Genomic DNA, 20,336 nt, shown 5'->3' with positions numbered 1-20,336 from the left:
GCCTGTCCTGGGATCTTCCATTTCCAACCTCCACCAATCGCATCTGGCTGTTCCAAGAACTACTTTCACATGCAGTAATCATTTTAGAAATTACCTTGTTGAAACATTATAATGATAACGTGGCAGTCTAAGCAATTAGCTAGCATGGAGATTGTCTGTGTAACTCATGTTACATCAGGACCTGTGGTTTCTTTGCTTCAGTGTAAATATTGCCCTTTGTTCTGTCAGTTGTGTTTGCAGGTACTTCACCTTGTTAAGCAGCCACTGAAACAGATCCGGAAAGGCCTTAAAGAAACAGGAATCTGGCCACTTCTTGCAGATAGACCAGATGTCCACCCCATAATTTTCCTGAGAGAGTCAAATGAGGAGCTGAACTCACAGGTAAGCTGTGTTGTCTTTGTATTTATGTTGTAGCTGGGAGCTTTTTTGCAAAGATTTTAAATTTTGCTCCTTTGGTCTGTCACAGGTGTGTATAGAGCTAAAATAAAAAGGTTTATTTTGATCATACACTTAAGTTCTATTCATTATTACATGTGACAGAAATAAACTTACTTTACACTGCTGACCCTGAACCATGTTTATTTGATCCACTGTAGACTGTGATCCAGAGCATTACCTGGCCGCACCCCAACTCTGACAGCGACGATGACGACACTGTTCCATTGGAGAAAGTCAGTCTCATCACTGGCTTTTTGAGGAAATTCACAGAGGAAGGTAATCCTCCTTTAATGCATTTACCATCTGAATTTGCACCTTATTGTTAGGGTGCTAGGACAGCTACAAGTTGAGACTGCATGAATGATTTACCAAAAAAGAATAAAAATTAATTAAAATAAAAATGGTTAATCATGATCTTAGTTCTTATAATGCATTTGTTTCATTTAATCTCAGTCTGAGCGGTGTTACTGTTTTCCTGTAATTCAATCACATTTCTCTTCCTCCTTTCTCTCCTGTGTGCTTCACTAATGCACACAGACACTGTGCAGTGTGGAGAAGAGAGAGAAGTGTTTTCAGTGATATATCTTATGTTTATGCCATCTGTTTGACAGTCTTGTCTGAGCAGCAAGTGTCTCATATGTGTTTTCTTTACCTGAGCGTCTAGAAATGCAAAAAATGTTTTTTGTTGCAAAAACAAGAATTGTATGAGAGAATTGTTTTAATTCTTGTGGAGAAAAAATGTTTAATTTTAGCATGAATCGGCAGCCCTACTAAGAATATGCAAAAGTTTTGATGGTAGACAAATCTGCACATTTTTTTGTAAAGACATAAATCTATGCATGCAGATTTACATCTGTACGTACGTATGTATGAGATATATTTGGAAGATATGCTCCGAAGTTTAGATGAAATGCATATGAGGACTCGTGTTCGATTTTCTCTTCCATAGCATCGCCAAAGGTGCTGCGTGACCTCATGAAGTTTTGGGTTGGGTGGGAACTGCCAACAGGAAACCTCAGTGTTGAGGTTGTAACCTCAACTCATCCAGTGGCTCTCACCTGCTTCCTCCAATTGAAGCTCCCCAGCCACTAGCACACCTACCAGATGTTCCACCAAGACTTGATGATGGCCCTTGGTTCCATCAATTCAGGGTTTGGGCTTGTGTAGATGCAAGTTTCAAGTTTTTGCAGTTTTGCTATTTTGGTCGTTCTAGTGGTCTGTTCTGAGTATATCAGCAATGGCAATCTGGTACACCTTATTCTTGTTTGATTTTAAAAAAGAAAAGTTTTTGGTAAAAGCCCATTTTGTCTCATCACTGTCACCCTTTTACAGGGATCTGCTCAAAATATGACAACTGTATAGCTAAATTTCTTGAATAAAGAAGTTTTGGAAAAAAAGTCTGCTTGTCTGACATTGTTAGAGCTTGTAGCACCCGATAATGTCATAATCTCCTGAAAGTGTAGTAAAATTTGAACTTAACTCGATTGGAAATGTAATAAAACCCAATAATGTAATAACTTCACCAGTGTAATAAAATAATCTGACATTGTTATAACACTTTTACTGATAATGTAATACCTTATTACATTATTGGGAATTTATTACATTTTCAGGTAATTTTTTTTTCCTCAAAACTGCTAATATTATACTTGACAGGTAATGTAATATATATGTCCATTTTCAGGCCAGAGTTCTACATTTTGTGTTTAAGAATCTAAGAATGTTATACACACTGTATTTGAAACAACAGAATGACTGCGGGGTTAAATTGCAGACCTTGAGCACCTCTTCACTTCAGATTTTGGTACGTTTAGGGAAGAGTTACCTGGGGTCTCCAGTGCTGCTCAGAAGCTTCTGAGCTGGAGTTCTGGTCTCCCAAGGAGGTAAGCCCATCACCCACTCAGTAAGACCAGGGTGTTCCGAGTATTTGCACATGTACACATGGCTGTATGGTACTCAAGGTCTGTAATTTAACCCCATAGTCATTCTGCTCTTTCAAATCTAGTGTATATAACATTCTTAGATTCTTGAAACACAAAATGTAGAACTCTGACCTGAAATGAACATATACATTATCCTGAAAATGTAATAAATTCCCTATAATGTAATAAGGTATAACTATCAGTAAAAATGTTATTACAATCAGTCAGATTATTTTAGATTATTCAGGAAATTATTACATTATAGGGTGCTACAGACCTTTACAATGATTGGTCCCCTAAACAGTAGTAAAGCAACATATGGTTATTTTGTAAAAGAGTTTTTATTTTACACAAATTTCATGCATGAGAAGCACAAACATTTTCTTGTTAAAAGACCCCCCCCCATACAAAAACACATTTGAAAAACACTTCATCAGTCTCCTTCCAGAATTCATGATCTGTTTACTAAATATAATCCACAGACATAGTTGTGAGCAGTTTTAACTGGGAACTATTTTCCATCAAACTACATGCTCTGAGTCTTCTCCTTCAAAATAAAAGCCCATCATCACTAACTGTATCTCAACATGGAACTCAGATTACTCTTCAAAAGTGAAATACCTTGACAAAGGTAGTATCAATCTCTTCACATTCAATGTGTTTTGTTGGGACAATGTTATAGGGATCCTGTGAGCCAAGCATTAGGCTCGCTTCAAGTGCTTTCCATTAACTTTTTAGTCAAAGACACAGGGAGCCACTAGACAGAGGCAAGAAAGCTGTATGATCTCTTATCCTGCCTCAAGTAAGTTCTCAATGTATTGGACGGTGCTGAGATATATGTCCAGTCCGAAACAGTCGGACTGCTGCAATGGATTGATGTTGTCTTTCAGGATCAGAGAGAGGACTGTCCAGTGCAGGGACACTGACACCCTGATGAGGCTCAGTTGCATATCCAATCTCCTCCCATTGAATCTCTGGGATGATGATACCCTGACAAAGAAATTTGTATGTATGAACATTACTCACATTAAATGCACTGTACCCACTGGCTTTTATATCGATTCAGGATCAGGAGAAGATTTTGACATGACACTTTAACAAATGCAAGACTTACCACAGGATCAGGATCTGCAACGGGGTTGAGGGCCTGGCCCACCTGCCACAACTGGATGTCAATGAAGACATCCAGGCTGGCCTGAATGCGTGGCAGGAAAACATAGTGGCAGCAGAATATGTGCTGATGTCGAGCAGGTGTTCGTCCTCAAGAGAGTGCAGGATGTTGTAGTATACACCAGTAACACTCATGAACAAATCACGCCACAGACGCTCGATTCTGTATTTGGAAAAAAATAAGGAAAGAAGACTTTTTCAATATGTGTGTATCTTAAAAACCTTAAAATAATTGTTCACTTTGCTGCAGTCATTAAATTAATAGCAATGTTTCTAACTGATTAGTGTATACATTTTTAAAAGAATCAACTGATTGACGGGAGTGAGTACGATATATTATAAATAGAATTTTAAGTTAATTTGTCTTTTAAAAACTTTGTGATCATGGCCAGTAGATTTTTTGGTGAAGAAATTCTCTAATCTTACAGTAGCTTATGGAGGGAATCTTAAGAATACATAATACCTTAAAACTTCCAAAATAAAGTTGAACTCACCGCTGATTGTGTACACTTTTCCCTGCAATGAAGCTGTTGATGTCAGTTCCACGAACTGTGAACATTAATTCTGCTATTCCCACATTTTCTCCTCCGTGATCTCCTCTCACTCTGAAAATAAAACATGAATCATATATCTCAAGGATATAATTATGCAGCATTAAAAAACTATCAAGTTCAAATGTCACAAACACATTTAAGGTTCCATTTAAAAAAAAAAAACACACATTATTAACGACTTAATCGTATTTTTCCAGCAGTGGAGAGAGAGAGAGAGCCTTTCTCTCAGCAGTACTGAGAGAAAGGCGTACCGCCTTCAATAACACGAAACGCAAAATGAAAGCGCCAGTAAACATTCCTAATTAAGAACATTTGATTTAACTTACAGATTATGCCTTGACAAGCGCAAAAATCAAGGAAGTAGACAGACTCGGCCCAGGAGCGACATGTTTTTGTACTCTGCTGCACTTTTATCTCTCGCTTAACGCACTTCCTGCTTCCAACATACGCCACCAGAAGGCAGTGCAAGGTTAAAAACAAACACAAAATCGCTAGAGTCTCTTAAAGGCGTCAGGTAACGTCGTGTTGTGTAAACGAACAGCTGTCACATTCATCTTCATATATTTTGATGTAGATATCGCGCCACAGGTAAGCTAACGATAAGCTGAGCAAACGTTAGCTAACGGTAACATTGGCGCTAGCTAACGTTAGCTAGCTAGCGCATAGCTAACTAGAAAACGTTAGCTAGGTAGCTAACAGGCGCCAATTAGTGTGAGGTGTCAACGTGACTTCAGTCCGACGTTAAATGACTATTTAGCTGTCAGTCGTTACTTGGATTCGACATTACAGTAAAATGGAAGCCTTCCTGTTGTATTTTGCTGCAGTGTCTCTGTTTGTTTGTGTTTGGTTTGGACGGACGAAGCCACAAACATGCTGACAGTTTCACTGTTGAAGGTAAGTGAACGTTTCAGTCAGCTAAACGCTAACGTTAGCAGCCGATGCGTTAATTGTGTGTGAGCGTAAAAGCTGCTGGTCAGCATGAAGATAAACCTTCGACGGTTTTAGTGAGTAACGGTGGACGAACTGTTTGGTCATTGAACTGTACTGTGTTTGGTCATTTTAAAACTTGTATTAACTGTTAGCTTGTGTGACGTTAATTTACGTGCTTCAAATATAAAGTTCAGCTAGCAACACTGTGACAAGACAATGCAGCTAAAGAGAAGAGGACAGAAATCTCCAGAAGTTCGTAGTAAATGTGTCCTGTAAACCCCATCAAATCTATCAGATGTGTGTTATGTGACTAGTGTATATTAATAATGAGTAATTCATCATTCACCATCAGTGTCCTGAAATCTGGACAGTATTGGACCAGAAATGCAGTTTGTGAATTGAAATAAAATGAATGTGCACTTCCTGTCAGTGGCTCCTGAACGTTTAATCTCTGTTGATTCTCCACATGTTGTGTTAGTGGCTACGTTTACATGGACACTAATAATGCTATTGTAATACCATCACGGCCTTAATGCGAGTATGGTGGAGCCCATGTGAACACCACACTTGATTATGAGGACTATAGGACTGGAATTATTGTGAATGTGTGAATCTGCTAAATTGGGCCCAGTTTCTTCTGGCCTCTGCAGGTTGAGAACCCATCCTCCCTCTGGGGTCGGGTTGTTCGGGGTCCCGGCGATGATGCAGAGACCACACAGCAGTATGATAATCTGCTGACTCAGATGAACCTCTTCTACCATGACGTCACTCATGACCTGCACAAGCTGAAGCCCACGTCATTAGAGGAGGGACAGGTAATGCAACACTTGATATTGGCCCCTGTTTTTGCACACCTGATCCAGCTCGGGGACACATTCTTGTGGCATCCTCATTGGATTGGAGGTGGACTGGGTGTGTGTGTTCCTGTATTTCCCCTCAGGTGTGTGTGGTGTACTGGTCAGTGATGAAGTCATGGTGTCGGGCTGTGGTGGAGTCCATCATTATGGACTCTGTGTCCTGTCGGGCTTGCTGCCTCCTGGTCGACCACGGAGAACAGCTCGTCGTATCGTCGGACCAGTAAGACCAGAACAGTCCTGGCCTTCCTCGACACCAGACCACTACCATTTTACTGTATTAGTCCAAATACACTTTCCAGTACTACTTTCACGGCTGTACGTTAACTTTCTTTGCATGTAGCTCTGGTGCTGCAGAGGTCTGAAGTTTTGCATTATAGGCCACACAATTGTAGTAGGGGTATAAAACCTCCGTCACCGCCCCTAAAAACCCCCACGTGGAGCAGTGCTCATGCCTGAAACAGTCATGTGACTGGAGAAGGACATTAATGTTTCATACAGGTCACCATCCAACCCCAAAAAGTGCTTGACACAGCATCAGAGTGCAGCGACAGAAAGAAAACATCCACAGATCACACTTCAAACGAGCAGGACGAGTCTCAGTTTTTTTTTCCTGTATCAGTAAGATGCTGAAAACCATCATGTCTTCTTAAACATCTCTATGAGATCAGAGCTAAATTTGTGTTGATCAACTATCTTGTATAAACATGCAGCTCCCAGTCATTCATTTTCATTTTGATAATTGACACTTGCACAAAACTGTCAGGTTTACAGTGTCTAACGGCTGCTCTGCAACGCTGTATTTTGGTACGTGATGTGTGGATTAAAATATACACGAGCCAAATGTGAATATTTCACCATAAATGGAATTCAAAGCAGAATTATGAAGCCTGCCAGAAATGTATGTTTAACTTTAGCTTTCAATTTAACTCTATCACAGCAGCCAGTTGACATGAATGCTCTGACTACAAACATCCAGACGAGTGATTCACCACCATCTATCTAACACACACACACACACACACACACACACACACACACACACACACACACACACACACACACAGAAACAGTGTGTGATCGAGCATCTGTGCTGTTCTCTTGTGTTTTCTGGAGGATCCGAGTTGCTCTGCTGAACTTCCTCCAGCTGCCTTTCTGGGTGAGGAGGTTCCACTTGGCGGGAATCAAACCCACAACCCTGCGCGTGTCTGTGCGCGAGGAGAAGGCGGCGCTCGTGTAAGACGTCTCGCTGCTCACCTCAGAGCTGTTGGTGGATTTGTGGTCCGTGATAAACACTTACTGGGTTTCCGGTCTGTGAAGACGAGTCGCTCTGAAGCGCACTCACCTGTCCCTGCTTTGTCTGTGTGCTGTGACGTGGACACATGCAGTATTCGTACTGTGATGTTTTTTCTTCTCCTCTGCAGTCCGTCCACTCGGTGGGACAGCTCTGCTACACTCTACCTGCACAACCTGCTGAAAGGTGACAACAGCAGATGAACAACAGCTGCAGGGTTTTTATTGTCTGTACATTTTACAGCGTCTTGTGCCTTGCAGTGCCTTGTGTTTGGACTGATGTTTCCACGTCTTTTGAGGCTTCACCATGAAAGTTTGCTTCCCTCCATCAGCATCGACTTGGGCGGAGGCCGTGTTGCTTGAGTCAGAGTCAGACTCCACGTCCATTGAGCTCTACCTGACTGTAGAGAACATCAAGGTGAGCTTTGGCTCCTCAGTGCAGGATTTAGTCACATAATTCAGAAAAGGAGCTTCAGACAGTTTGAACTCAGAGCTCCATACAGACATAATAATAATAGATAAATAATAAAGGTATATCTTATCTTAAATACGGAAAAGATCATACTTAAGATCTCACCTCTGAAGTTTCCTCTTAAGACAAATGAGCATTTTCCTCTTAATACTGAGGACAGCGTCCAGTTTTCATCGGCCTGTCTCGCCTTTCTTGCACGTGTTTGATAGTTATTGTGTGTTATTTTTCACTTACATTTCATTTTGCTGATTGTTCAGATCTGTGTGAATGACGATCTGGTGGCCAAGAAGTTTGCGCTTTACATCAGAGAGTCAGCTGGCGGCGGTGGCCTGGATGAGGTGGACCAGTTTCCTGTCATGTTCTACTCCGGCATCTTAAGCCAGACTGTCTGCACGAGCTCAAACAAGCCAACAGCACAAAGCCGACCACCTCCAGGTAAACACATATATCCATACATACGTCTGTCAGGATGAACGTGGACGTCACGGTGGCCTGAACTAGTTGACACCACGCCACGTTTTTAAAAAGTTTTAAAGTTGATTCTTGGCCTTAGAAACAGCAGTTGACCAAAAAAAGGGTTTCTGGAGCTTTGCTTTGCTCATATCACATCATCACTAGCGGGGTGGAGTTTTCCACAGCTGTCATGTGATTGCACATGTTCAAATTTCCATTTTATGGTAATTTTAGGAACTTTCAGGCCGACGTGGACAAAAACTTGTTCCGGTTTTGGTCTTTGTGTATTGAACGCTGGATTTGTGTTTCATGTGCTTTTACAAACCACCCTCTCATTTGTGCACGGATAGTGAGCTCACATATTTTCTCACATATTACTGTAAATCTCAAAGGTACATTTTTCACAGTTACTGTGAAAATTTCAGATTTTGTCGTTCACGCAGCAGCTTCGACAGCCTCCCCAAACGCTATAGTCCAGCTGATTAGAAATACGATTGGAGGACTGTGAGGAAGCTGCTAATCGCTGTTATGTTATTTCCTGCTACAAGGTCTTTCTATGTTCCATTATGTCAGTTTTTGCACATCACCGAGGACCTCTCCTGGACAGAGAACAACACTGCATCACTGACTGAGAAAGCCCAGCAGAGCCTCTGTCCGTTCTTCGTCTGTGATGAAGTTGATGCTTGCTTTCAGCACTCTTTTCATGTGGCTAAGCTTTAATCCCAGGATGACGTGAACTAGTGTTGTGAATCTGTTTTTACATTCACCCTGACTCTAATCTGTTGAACCCTCAGTGATGTCACACAGTTTGGCAGCAGGTGATTGGCTGATGGCTCCCTCTACACTTCAGGTCAGCAGCTCTGCTCACTGTGTTTCTGTCAGTTCTGCAGTAAACATCCACACACCCTGACCTCTGACCTGTCTGCTGCTTTAGAGCCAACAACACCAGCCGAAGACTTATGAGGAAAGCAGCAGGTCAAAGCTGACAGAAGAGCAGCTGTGTCCAGGCAGCCAATCAAAGACTGACTCAGATACAGTGGCAGCGGAGGGGTGAGCTCACATTTGATTCAGGTCTGCGGTTTCCTGTTGAACAGAATAACGAGTAGGGACGAGTTGGGTCGTAGCGAGTGTAGTTGACTGACCTGTTTTCATATGAAGTGACTCCTCAGAGGACACAGACTCGTCTCTGGCTGCAGCTCTGACCAAACACCTCCACCTGTTCAGATGAGCGTGTGAGCATCCGAGCAGCAGCTGAGTGTGTTTGTGTATGAATGGGTGAACGAAAGGCCACTGTTTAAAGCCACTTTCCTGATGTGAAGGTCGTCACGGGACTGAATGCAGTCCTGCAGGCGACCAGAAGTCCGAGCGTTGATTCATTCAGGTCATCCCATTGAACGATGAGTCTCCATCAGCATGTATTTTACAATGAGGTTTCACAGACTCTGCTCCTCAAGACCAGTAGCAGTCTTTTGTTGTCAGTGTTTGTTTGTTTGTTTGCCTTGACGGTAACTTTGCTCTCTGAGGTCGTCACCTGGAGTGATTCTCAGGTAACAGGTGTGACTCGTCAAAAGTTAATTAGAGGAATTTCTTTTCTCCTTAATGAGTTTGAGACCAACAGTTGTGCAGAGGTAGTGTTGGTATAAAGTACACAAGCTGATTCAACTACAGTAGGAATCCATATTACGGTAGAACCACTCGACTGAGGAAGAGACGACGTCCATCGTTACTTTAAGACCTGAAGGTCAGTCAGTCCAGCAAGTTTCCACAACTTAAATGTAGAAAAGCATGAACGACCACAGAGAGTAAAGATGCATCAGATCTAAAGGAGGCTAACTGAAGAATTCAATTCAATATTCCTTTATTCGTCCCTCGAGGGGAAATTCCGAATTTCACAGCAGCATCAATAACAGAATAGAATATTAAAAGACAAAGTGCGTGCAACCAGTCAGATCAACAAAGCCTTCACTGCTGCTATTTGCTCTTCTTTCACTGAAGAAATGCTCTCCAGCTCTCGTAGAACTGATGCTACAGCAGCATCTATGCTAACCTCTCACACACCGACACCGTGGCAGTAGCTGCCAGTAGCTCCTCCCAGGACACATTGGTCCGGATGGATGTGTGACTTGAAGCTTGGCAAGATGGATTCTTGTCCTGCCTGATCTCGTGTAATCTTGTGATCTTGCACATTCGCCTTGCGTGTGTGTGACCCATTCTGCTTGTTGTTAGATGTGATTAAAAGAATCAAAATGCATTAAAATTAGGGATGTCCCGATCACGTTTTTTTTGCCCCGAGTCCGAGTCATTTGATTTTGAGTATCTGCCGATACCGAGTCCCGATCCAATACTTCTATAAAACATTATGAAACGAACTAAGAGCAGAGAATAAGATCCAGGATGTCCCTTATTTTTTTGTGTGTTATGTGTGTCCTTTACTGTCTTGCCGTTGTGATAAACTGAAACAACGTATGTTCTGAGTTTCTGTTGCCACGGTTACCAACTAGTGTTTGAACCAGCACGATTGTTCTCGTCGTTCACTGTGAAATATTTCCACACAGCAGACATGAACGCAGCAGCAGATCACGCGCCTCAGCTTCAAAACAAACGGCTGCGTGCTGCCGTGTTCTGCATGCGCTGTTCAGTGGCGTCTGTCACAGACACAGACCGGCCTGTAAACGTTGGTAGTTAATAAATACTATTTTATTCACATTTATTTTTAATCACTAGCCCATATATTGTAAATGTGATTAAATATAACAATAAATATACATATATGTATATATATTATTTATCCGATCGGATCGGGATGTAACGTCCGATCCGATCAAGTCTGCAGTCACGCGATCGGCCCCGATTTGCAATCACTTGATCGGATCGGGACAACTCTAATTAAAATGTATGTATTCATGAAAATGAAGTTCTAATCTCTAAACACTCGATTTTGCCTCATTTCTGTATTAAACGCAGTAAAATGTTCCGACCTGTTTTTATATTGGGATCCTGTCACCTTCATCATTACTGTAGAATGTGCAGGTGTGCTCTTTGATTGGCTGATCGTGACCTCTGATGGCCCACAGGTTGCTGACGTCTGTGAATGGTGGCAGCAGCTGTCAGCAGGCGCCTCTCAGTGTGAGTACATGTCCAAAGTGTTTCAGCCTTCATGCAGAGCTTCAAAGAGCTGAAGCTCCAGTTCAGTTTTCAGTACGTTTGCACACTCAGGTACAAATCTCTAAACTCCAGGTGGTCTAATATTTTCCTGAGCAATAAATTTAAGACCTCACCCCCTCAGGTCAGGGAGCATGAAGAGCTCAAAGCCCGGCACCATGAAGAGAGGACTGCAGCCTCCAGCACCTGCTCAGGACAAGAAGTGTATGCTGCCAGCACACTTTCAACAATCAATCCAGTTAATTGACCGAAGCCCCGCTGGGACGGGATTAAGATTACAGGGGAAATTACAGAAGAATGAAATGACCACGCTGCTCCTCTGTCATTTGAGTCAGCACTCTGTACAGCACTTTAAGCATGGCGATAAGACGGATAGAGGGAGTCCAAAATCCTGCTTCTCAGAGTCATAACTAATGAAACACGTTGATGTCGTTCAGTGTGACTTCCTCTTTCAGAAAACATCATCAGTCTGACGTTAAACGTCCAGAAAGCCACTTAGAAATCCTAGAAGACGATGCAGTACTTTAAGTTTTCTTCAGTATTGCATAGATACACAACCTTTTTCACTTTTCAGTGAAACGTTCTGCACTCGTTGAACTCTTTCCTCACATGAAACGTCATCAGTCACAGCAGCACTTCGTTGCAGTGGGAAGGTGAGCAGTAAAGATGCTGCTCTCTTTATATTGCAGCACTGTGAACAGATCAGTGGAGTCGGGACCAGCAGAGACATGTCGGAGTGAAGAGGACTCTGTCTGTTCACGGTGAGCTGCAGCTCGGACGGGAAACAGGCCGATCGTTTCGCTGAGTGACGCGTCAGCAAAGATAAACAGGACAGTGTTTGATAATGGCCATGAACATCTGGTGACTTCTTGGGTTTCTACAAAGTCTCAAAGTTTGAGGAAAGCACAAATAAGATCCCAACTTAAAAAATAAAAAAAAAGTATGAGTGCATCTAAGTGTAGAAAACTGTTGAATAGATTGCAAGACAATTAAATGTGTTTTCTTGTAAAATAGTATCTTAACGGGTAAAAACACATGATTTTTTTGTCATTAGTAGATATCTGAGACGTATGAATTCTGTCTGTTGTGTCTCGTGTAGCCTTTTGGAATGGTTGAACCCTGAGCCTTTGAACCACGATCCAGATGCTGCAGACGACATGGTATGTCCTCTCACTTCATTTCACACTTTACAGTCAACATGTTGTGGAGTTGTGGTCTGAAGGTTGTTCAGCCCGACAACCCAAAGCTGTTGGACTTCATTCATCAAGCTGCCTGTAATGTTTCTGTCCTCACTTGTTGCTCCAGTAGACGGACAGAATGTGTATCTTTTGGGATGGTGAGATGCGACCTAAAATAATATTCAGTAGATAGTGTGCGAAGCGCCACCTCAGCTTTTTCCACAGAAGTGCTCGAATGCTTATGTTTGTGGAGGTGATGTTTATTTCATCTCAGGTGCCTCTTTTCCACTGTAAAACTCTGCTGGAAAGCCCAAAATGCAGCTGCTCACAGCTTAGTTTAGTTGACATGTTGCGTCCACTGTGCTGCTGATAATCAGCTGTCTCAGCATCACGTGATGCCAGAAAGCACCATGCAGGTTAACGTCTTTATCACGTTGACACCATAGTTACTGTCTGCTTTGTCTTTGTTTCTCCTGCCTCCTGACTGTCCTCAGCTCCTTCCCAGTGAGCCCAGGAGGAGTGACATTCTGGTGCACTCTGCTCTCCCAGTCGAGCCCTGCAGCAGTCTGGACGATGCCCCCATCACAGATGGTCTCTGCCTGGTAAACAAGTTTTGTTTGAGGCTAGACCTGAAAATGAGACAAATCTAAAATAAAAAAAGAGAAACTGATTGCATGAGACATAAAAAGAAAAGCCAAGGTCTGGAAAATAATGAAAAAATACAAAGGATAGAAAACTTCTGGAAAACACTGCAGATTGTTAGGAGCGAAGGACAGGTTCAAAACGCAGATGGACAGGTTTGATACAGTGGGGGAAATAAGTATTTGACCCCTTGCTGATTTTGCAGGTTCGCTCACTTACAAAGAGTGCAACGGTCTATAATTTTAACGATAGGTTCATTTTAACAGTGAGAGGTAGAATATCACCAAAAAAGTGGAATACAACATTGTATGCATTTTAGGAATTTATTTGCATATTTTTGGTCAAGAATAAGTATTTGACCCCCTGGACAAACAGCATGTTAGTATTTTGTAGAAAAGCCAGTATTGGCCAGCACAGATGTCAAACGGTTTCTACAGTTGGTGACAAGGTTTGTGCACATTTCGGCAGGGATGTTGGCCCACTCCTCCCTGCTGACAGCCTCCAAATCATTCAGGTTCCGAGGCTGTCGCCTGGCAGCCCAAATTTTAAGCCCTCTCCAAAGATTTTCTATTGGATTCAGGTCTGGAGACTGGCTAGGCCACTCCAGAACCTTGATGTGCTTCTTCCTCAGCCACTCTTTTGTTGCTTTGGCAGTGAGCTTAGGGTCGGTCTTGTGCTCAAACACCCATCCTCGACCCATCTTCAGCTCTCTCACTGAGGGAAGGAGGTGTTGGTCCAGAATTCCACGGTACATGGCCCCGTCCATCCTCCCCTCAATGTGATGGAGTTGTTGTTGATTGTTGATTCCTCACCATTCGGATGATCAGGGACACCCCACGAGGCGAGATCTTGTGTGGAGGCCTAGACCGAGGGAGGTTGGCAGTGGTGTGGTGCTTCTTCCATTTCCTGATAATTGCACCGACAGTTGATCTTTTCTCTCCAAGTTGCTTTTGTAGTGTAAATTTTTCTAACAGATATGTGATGATGATATGTATCCACTGAAGAAATAGAACATAGTGTTATAATCAATGGTAGCAAATGACTGAAGAAGACTGATTTGTTGAGCCTGATATTATAGTAGCTCTGATGAAGTGTAATACTGTGATGCACTGCCCTCAGAATGACACCTGGCCACAGGTGATATACTGAGCGTGAATCTGTGATACACTGTGACAGACGGCGCAGTGATCATGGATATGACAGGAGAGTGCTCGTAGTCTGAGATTTTGAGATCCACCTCGTGGCCTTGCAGGTGTTCTGGCAGCTGCTTCTCTGTGACCTAACATAACCTCGCTGTCCTAAAGTAACCTTAAAGCATGTATTCTTTATAATTGTGTGTTTTACTGTAACTACCAATGAACTGGTTATTCTTATAATCTCATTATGGCTTTGATATAATCCTACAGAGCACTTAATGACAATACTACTCTATATTCTGTTCTTATTACTTTTTATTATTCCCTTTTAAACTAACTAACTGTCTAGAGTTGCTAAAAGTTTTTTTTTTAGAGATCAGATAACCCGAAGCAGAAACATAACATTGAAACCTGAAAAGAAAAAGGCATGTCCTGACATGCCCTGTGGCTGGCCTTTTGCTGAGTCGGCATTAAGATAAGGAAGAAAAAAGGAAAACTAAGGCAGATCAGATTACCTAATGGTGTGTCAAACATAACTATTGGACAGTACTTAAGAAGATGCCCCCAGGGGCGTGGTAAGCCCTGAGCTGAAGTGTATAAAAGACAGGGCACTGACCATTGTAAGTCAGAGTTTGTCATAATTGCACTCTGTGCGTTTCTGAGCGTGTTCCCCTTTATTGTCGACAATAAAGTATTTTTCTCCTCGGACTTCTGACTCCTGCAGATCTTTATTGGACACCTTTTTTTAAAGAAGATTTTTCTGAAACAATTGGACGGCTGTTTTTGAGTGATTTGGCCTGATTGTGGTTTGTGCATTTGGCCTTCGCAAATTGGAAAGTGTCGCATTCCACGACACTTTCCAATTCTCTTGTAGCCCGTCCCAGCCTTGTGCAGGTCAACAATCTTGTCCCTGATGTCCTTAGACAGTTCTTTGGTCTTGCCCATGGTGGAGATGTCGGAATCTGGTTGTTTGGGTGTGGACAGGTGTCTTTTATACAGGTAATGAGGTGAGGCAGGTGTATTTGATGTAAATAATTAGTTGGGTTGGGATTGGGGTTGTGTCTTAAAGAAAGACTAACTGGCTTGTGGGAGCCAGAATATTTGCTGTTTGGCAGGGGGTCAAATACTTATTTTTCCTCATCAGATGGTGATCAATTATTATAAATTCATATGATGTTATTTTCTTGAATTTTCTTTGGCATTCTGTCTCTCACTGTTAGTGTACATATGATTAAAATTATAGACTGTTGAATTCTTTGTAAGTGGGCAAACCTGCAAAAACAGCAAGGGGTCAAATACTTATTTCCCCCACTGTAACCAACACTGAACCCAGACAATCAAAACAGGAGACGGGAACAAAATCCCCCAAAATGAAGAAGAAATGCTCATTTTCAAGCGCGTAACAAACCAACAGGTCAAGAGGATACAAGCAAATAATTCAACGACATGGTTTGCAAGAATAGGCTTTCAAATGGTTTGAGTATTGAAAAGTCGTTTTTGGCCAGTTGTGACAGCCTCTCCAGGTGTCAGAGTTCGCTGTGGATGTGCTGGATGGCTTTAAGGAGTGCTGGAGTAATGGTCGCAATAGAGACTAAAGAAGGGACATCTTGAGTGGACTGCAGATCCATCAGTTACCTTCCCCCGATCAGCAACGACCGACACAAAAGCTGGTGATGAAGTGGGACTCGTGCAAAGAAGGCGAAATAGGCTGGGCTCTGACAGTTTGTGTCAGGGAAGTTGTTGATTCACACTGAATCGTAGCTGCCTGTTCAAACTCCACCTGAGTTTCACACAGCAACCGCTCTGTCTCCAGGTGTTGCAGAGAAAACAGTACATCACTCTGTCTCCAGCTGACCGTTACAGCTGGCCAGCCGTGGCTCGAGGATGCAACACCGTCATCATCTCCCAAAATGCTGACCAGCCACTCAGCTACCTCGCCCCACTCCTCACCCACATCCTGCTCAACTCCATCTTCACCCCCATCACCTCGAGCACAGGGGTGAGTACATCAACACCAGGCAGGAGACCGTTTATCCTCTTCCTCATCAGATTTTTATATTAAAGATTATTACATTCACATTCTAAAACACCCTGTTCATCTTTCGTGAAAACAGTACCTGACTGCCTTCATGCAGAATCTTCATTCCATTGACTGGACTGTCAGTCGTTTACTTATTTTTCTTCTTTTAGTTGTTGTTTCAAACAAACATCAAAGGCACAAAGTTTGACGTCAGTCTTGGAAATCATGTGTCTGAGAAACATGATGTCTGTTTTAGGGTTGCAGGGAGCTGATTGGTCCATTACTGTTGTCACTTTACATGCTGCCACAGGGTGGCGTCATTACAGAGCACAAAGTATGTTTCTATGCAAATGACACACCACTGAACATGATGCAGATGATGCTGCAGCTACAGACTTCATCACTGACCATCTGTTCATCAATAAATCAATGGATGAGCAATAATTTCTTCAAGTTAAATGAAGCCAAACTGCAATCCTTCTAGTCTGCCCTGAAACAAAGAGAGAAATGCTGTTTGATAATCTGTGAAATGAACTCTGCATTAAACTGAGGTTTCAGTCTTGGAGTTTTTCTAGATTCAGATCTGAACTTCAAGTCCCACATCGTCATCAATAAGGTGACCAAATCTAAAGCTAAAGAACGACCTTTTAGAAACAAGTAGATGCTGAAACTGATTCATGCCTTCATTTCAAGCTGACTCTTGACTGTGACGACCTATTTACTGACCTCCAGAAGAAAACCACTGATAGACTTCAGCTCATTCAAAACTCTGCAGCTCGACTATGAACCAGAACCAAGGGCAGAGACCACATTAATCCAGAACACCATTTAGAAGGTGGGAGATGTTTTGACTACATCCTCCTTTCTGCAACTACATGCAGAGAGTCCAGAGCCTCCTATGGCCCTCTTGGTAGAGAGCTGCAGAGTTTCTGTTCCAGTTATCTGTACTCCTGCACAATCTCCACCATCTCACCTCTGATGGAAATTGGAGTAGTAGGAGTCCTGGACCTCCTGAGGTCTACCACCTGCTGCTTTGTTTTGTTGGTGTTGAGCTGCAGATAGTTCAGCTCACTGCCACATTGCTTATAAAATGTTGTATTTAAATTTTTTTCTGCTCTATTTTTATCCTCATTTTGATCTTGTTTTTACTACAAGTGTCAGGTGGCTTTTATTCTCCATCTTAATTTGCATTAATTGTGCATTCTAGCAGAGTTTTGATCACCTTTATCTTATTTTTTACTGTTGTCTAGAGGTTTTTTCATACTTACCTTGGTGCATGTAATATCTTTGTTGTGAAGCAATTTGAGCTTCACTTCTTGTATGGTGCTATACAAATGAAGATTATTATTATATTCTTAATGATCATTTGTGGATGTTTTTGCTGTCTGTGTTGATGTGTTTGTGTCCAGCCCATCGCAGTGCTGCTGTGTCCAGGCAGAGAGAAGGTCCAGGCAGTGTATGACCTGCTGGAGGAGTTGAAGGTCAACCCAGTCCTACACCCTGCCATCGTGCTGCTGGGCATCGGCAAAGACGAGGCCAAAGCTGTCAGGATCCCTAAAAACTGTGAGTGAAGCACAATCTGTTATGTCAGTCCGCTAGTCATCATCTAAAGACCACATTTAGGAAGCTATTATAGAAGATCTCCAAATACATTTATTTGGTAAAAAATTTGATCATCCCAAACCAAGGTAGTCAAAAACCATAATATCCTACATGTGCTGTTTTTATTGTTTACCAGGCCTGTTGTAAGTGTCGACTCCCTTCGTATTGGCCCGTCTGCTGTCCTGCCGCTGCTTCCTGTTCCTTCGTCTCTACCACCTGGTGTTGGTCGAGGCCGACCGACTCTTTACTCTGGCTCCAGACCAGGTGACGATCTGCTCTTACTCACGTTGAACAGCTGCCTGGAAATCGTGTGATCTGGTCAGCAAGATGCTTTAAATAGCCAAGAACAGAACGGCAAAAAAACCCCAAACTGTCCGTTTGTTGTGGAAAACCGGCTTTGGACATCAGTAAATAAAGCACCCAGAGGTTAACGGAGGAGATTCAACCGTAGAGATGCCATGATTGATTGATTAGTTGTCAACTATTGAATTGATCGACAAGTATTTTGATAATTGATTCATCGATTTGAGTAATTTTTTAAGAGGAAAAAGTCCTTTCCAGCCTCTTAAATGTGAATATTTTCCTGTTTCTTCACTCCTCTATGACAGGAAGCTGATTACTGTGACCACCACCTAGTCGATTAATTGAGAGAGTAATCAACAATGAAAATAATTACTAGTTGCACCCCAATTCACCCGAGAAAATTTTTTGTTTTTTTAATTTGGCCCTCTTTCTGGATGCAAATAATGTTTACTGGCTACAGCTGACCGTGTCACCGCCGACAGTTTCATTTGAATACAATGCCTGCTTGATAATAAGTGTCTTTCTTCAAACAGGACAACTGTCAGCACCTGACAGATTTGTTAGTTATTCCATAAATATGTTATTCTTTTATTCCCAAGCTTCAACTTTTCTATGCATGTCATTGAACATGAACGTTTTCCTGTCAGATGGCGACCATCTTGCAGCATTTCCAAAAGGTGACCTCCAGAGAGGAGAATGCTTCCTGTCCTCAGCAGCTCATCGCTGTGGCAAAAAGATGGACCAGTCACATACAGGGTTTGTTAGCCAAGCACATGCCAAACCCCTGCATTGTAGTGACTGTTCCTGAGGAAGTTGTGCTCTACGCTAATGTTCAGCAGGTCGGTCTAAAGAATCATCCATCTTTTTAGTCAACAAAATTTAAGATTTGATATGCAAAAAGTGCATAGATAACCTCACATTTTATAATAAAATAATCCAGATTAGCATTTATATGGAAGCCTTGAAAGTCATTTCTTCTCACGTCACGAGTTCTTGCTCAGTTATACGTCTGATGAGATCTTCAATTTAAGGAAATGTTTGTCCTCGCTCAGATCATCCTCACAACCCTCGAGAACAGTAAGATCTCAGCGCTGTTGGGTGCATTGGATTTCAACCCTGATGTCTACAAGAAGACTCTGATTGTGTCCAACTCTGCTCAAGAGGTGGATGATGTGTTCAAGGTGAAAGGACAGTTTCACTTATAGTGTACATCAGGGGTCCTCCAACTCATTACTCAAAGGTCCTCAGCTGATTTTAGTTAGTTAGCGAATGAAAATTAAGCCCAGTGGCACCTCCTGCGCCTAATAGACAAGCTTTGTGATTCTCAGTGACTATCTGTGGAGCAGATGACCAATGAAATACACACTCTTTGATTTGTTGACAGAGGTTGACAAGCTGATCAGAACGGACATGCATTTTCTGAGTTCATGAATATTCTCTGGGTTGGATGGGAATGTGGTGGGCTTGGCTTGACATACAGCTGGGTCCTGATTTGACTTGGTAGGGTAGCCATTTGGTCCAGATGTGGACCGAGGTCCGGACTTTGAAAAGGCATGTTGTACACAGTACTGTACATTACAGTGCTTTAATTCTGGAATTAATTTCAATATCAGAGTATTAGAAACGTAAAGCTGTGGACACACAGGTGGTAGAAGTGCTGCAAAGCGTCACTGTAGGTCAGTTCTTGTGCAAGCGGTAGCCACGTTGTGCGCACCTGAATCACACGTAGAGCTGATTTTTATATTAACCTCATGAAGTTAGAAAACAATTTTTCTTATATTTCCTTGAATAAGCAGCCTTGAATAAGCAGAGCGGTGCTTTTTCTGCAGTGATGAAGTTAAAACGACCTTTGCCTTGTGTGACCATCTGTTGTCAGGGGATTATCTCCTGCTGGTGTGTGTCTGCTGGCTCTCTGTTTACACACACCTGACAAATATGTGGAATAAGTAGGTACTTAAAAACACAATCACAAATGGCAGTGATACGATTTCTAGTTCAATCAGGAGAGGCAAGTGAATGAAGTAAAGTTAATTTTTCAATATGACAGGTAGGGATGCACCAATCCGATACTGGTATCGGTAACAGTCCCGATATTGAAGAAAATCCTAGATCGGGTATCGTGACATCGGTGACGATGGACCCGATACATAGGGGCCGATCTGTTCAGTCTAATGCTATGCTGTAGGCACTGTGAGTGGCGTCATGCA

General features: G+C 42.4%; 1 pseudogene; it reads left to right on the top strand.

Moving 5' to 3' along the window:
- Window positions 1-4,954: 4,954 nt before the first annotated feature.
- On the top strand, window positions 4,955-19,334 carry LOC139328090 (putative ATP-dependent RNA helicase TDRD12; annotated as a pseudogene).
- The last annotated feature ends 1,002 nt before the right edge of the window (window positions 19,335-20,336 follow it).

The sequence above is a fragment of the Chaetodon trifascialis genome (assembly GCF_039877785.1).
Source record: "Chaetodon trifascialis isolate fChaTrf1 chromosome 24 unlocalized genomic scaffold, fChaTrf1.hap1 SUPER_24_unloc_1, whole genome shotgun sequence".
In the NCBI taxonomy this organism is placed as follows: Eukaryota; Metazoa; Chordata; class Actinopteri; order Chaetodontiformes; family Chaetodontidae; genus Chaetodon; species Chaetodon trifascialis.
This window is presented reverse-complemented; position numbering and strand designations above follow the sequence as displayed.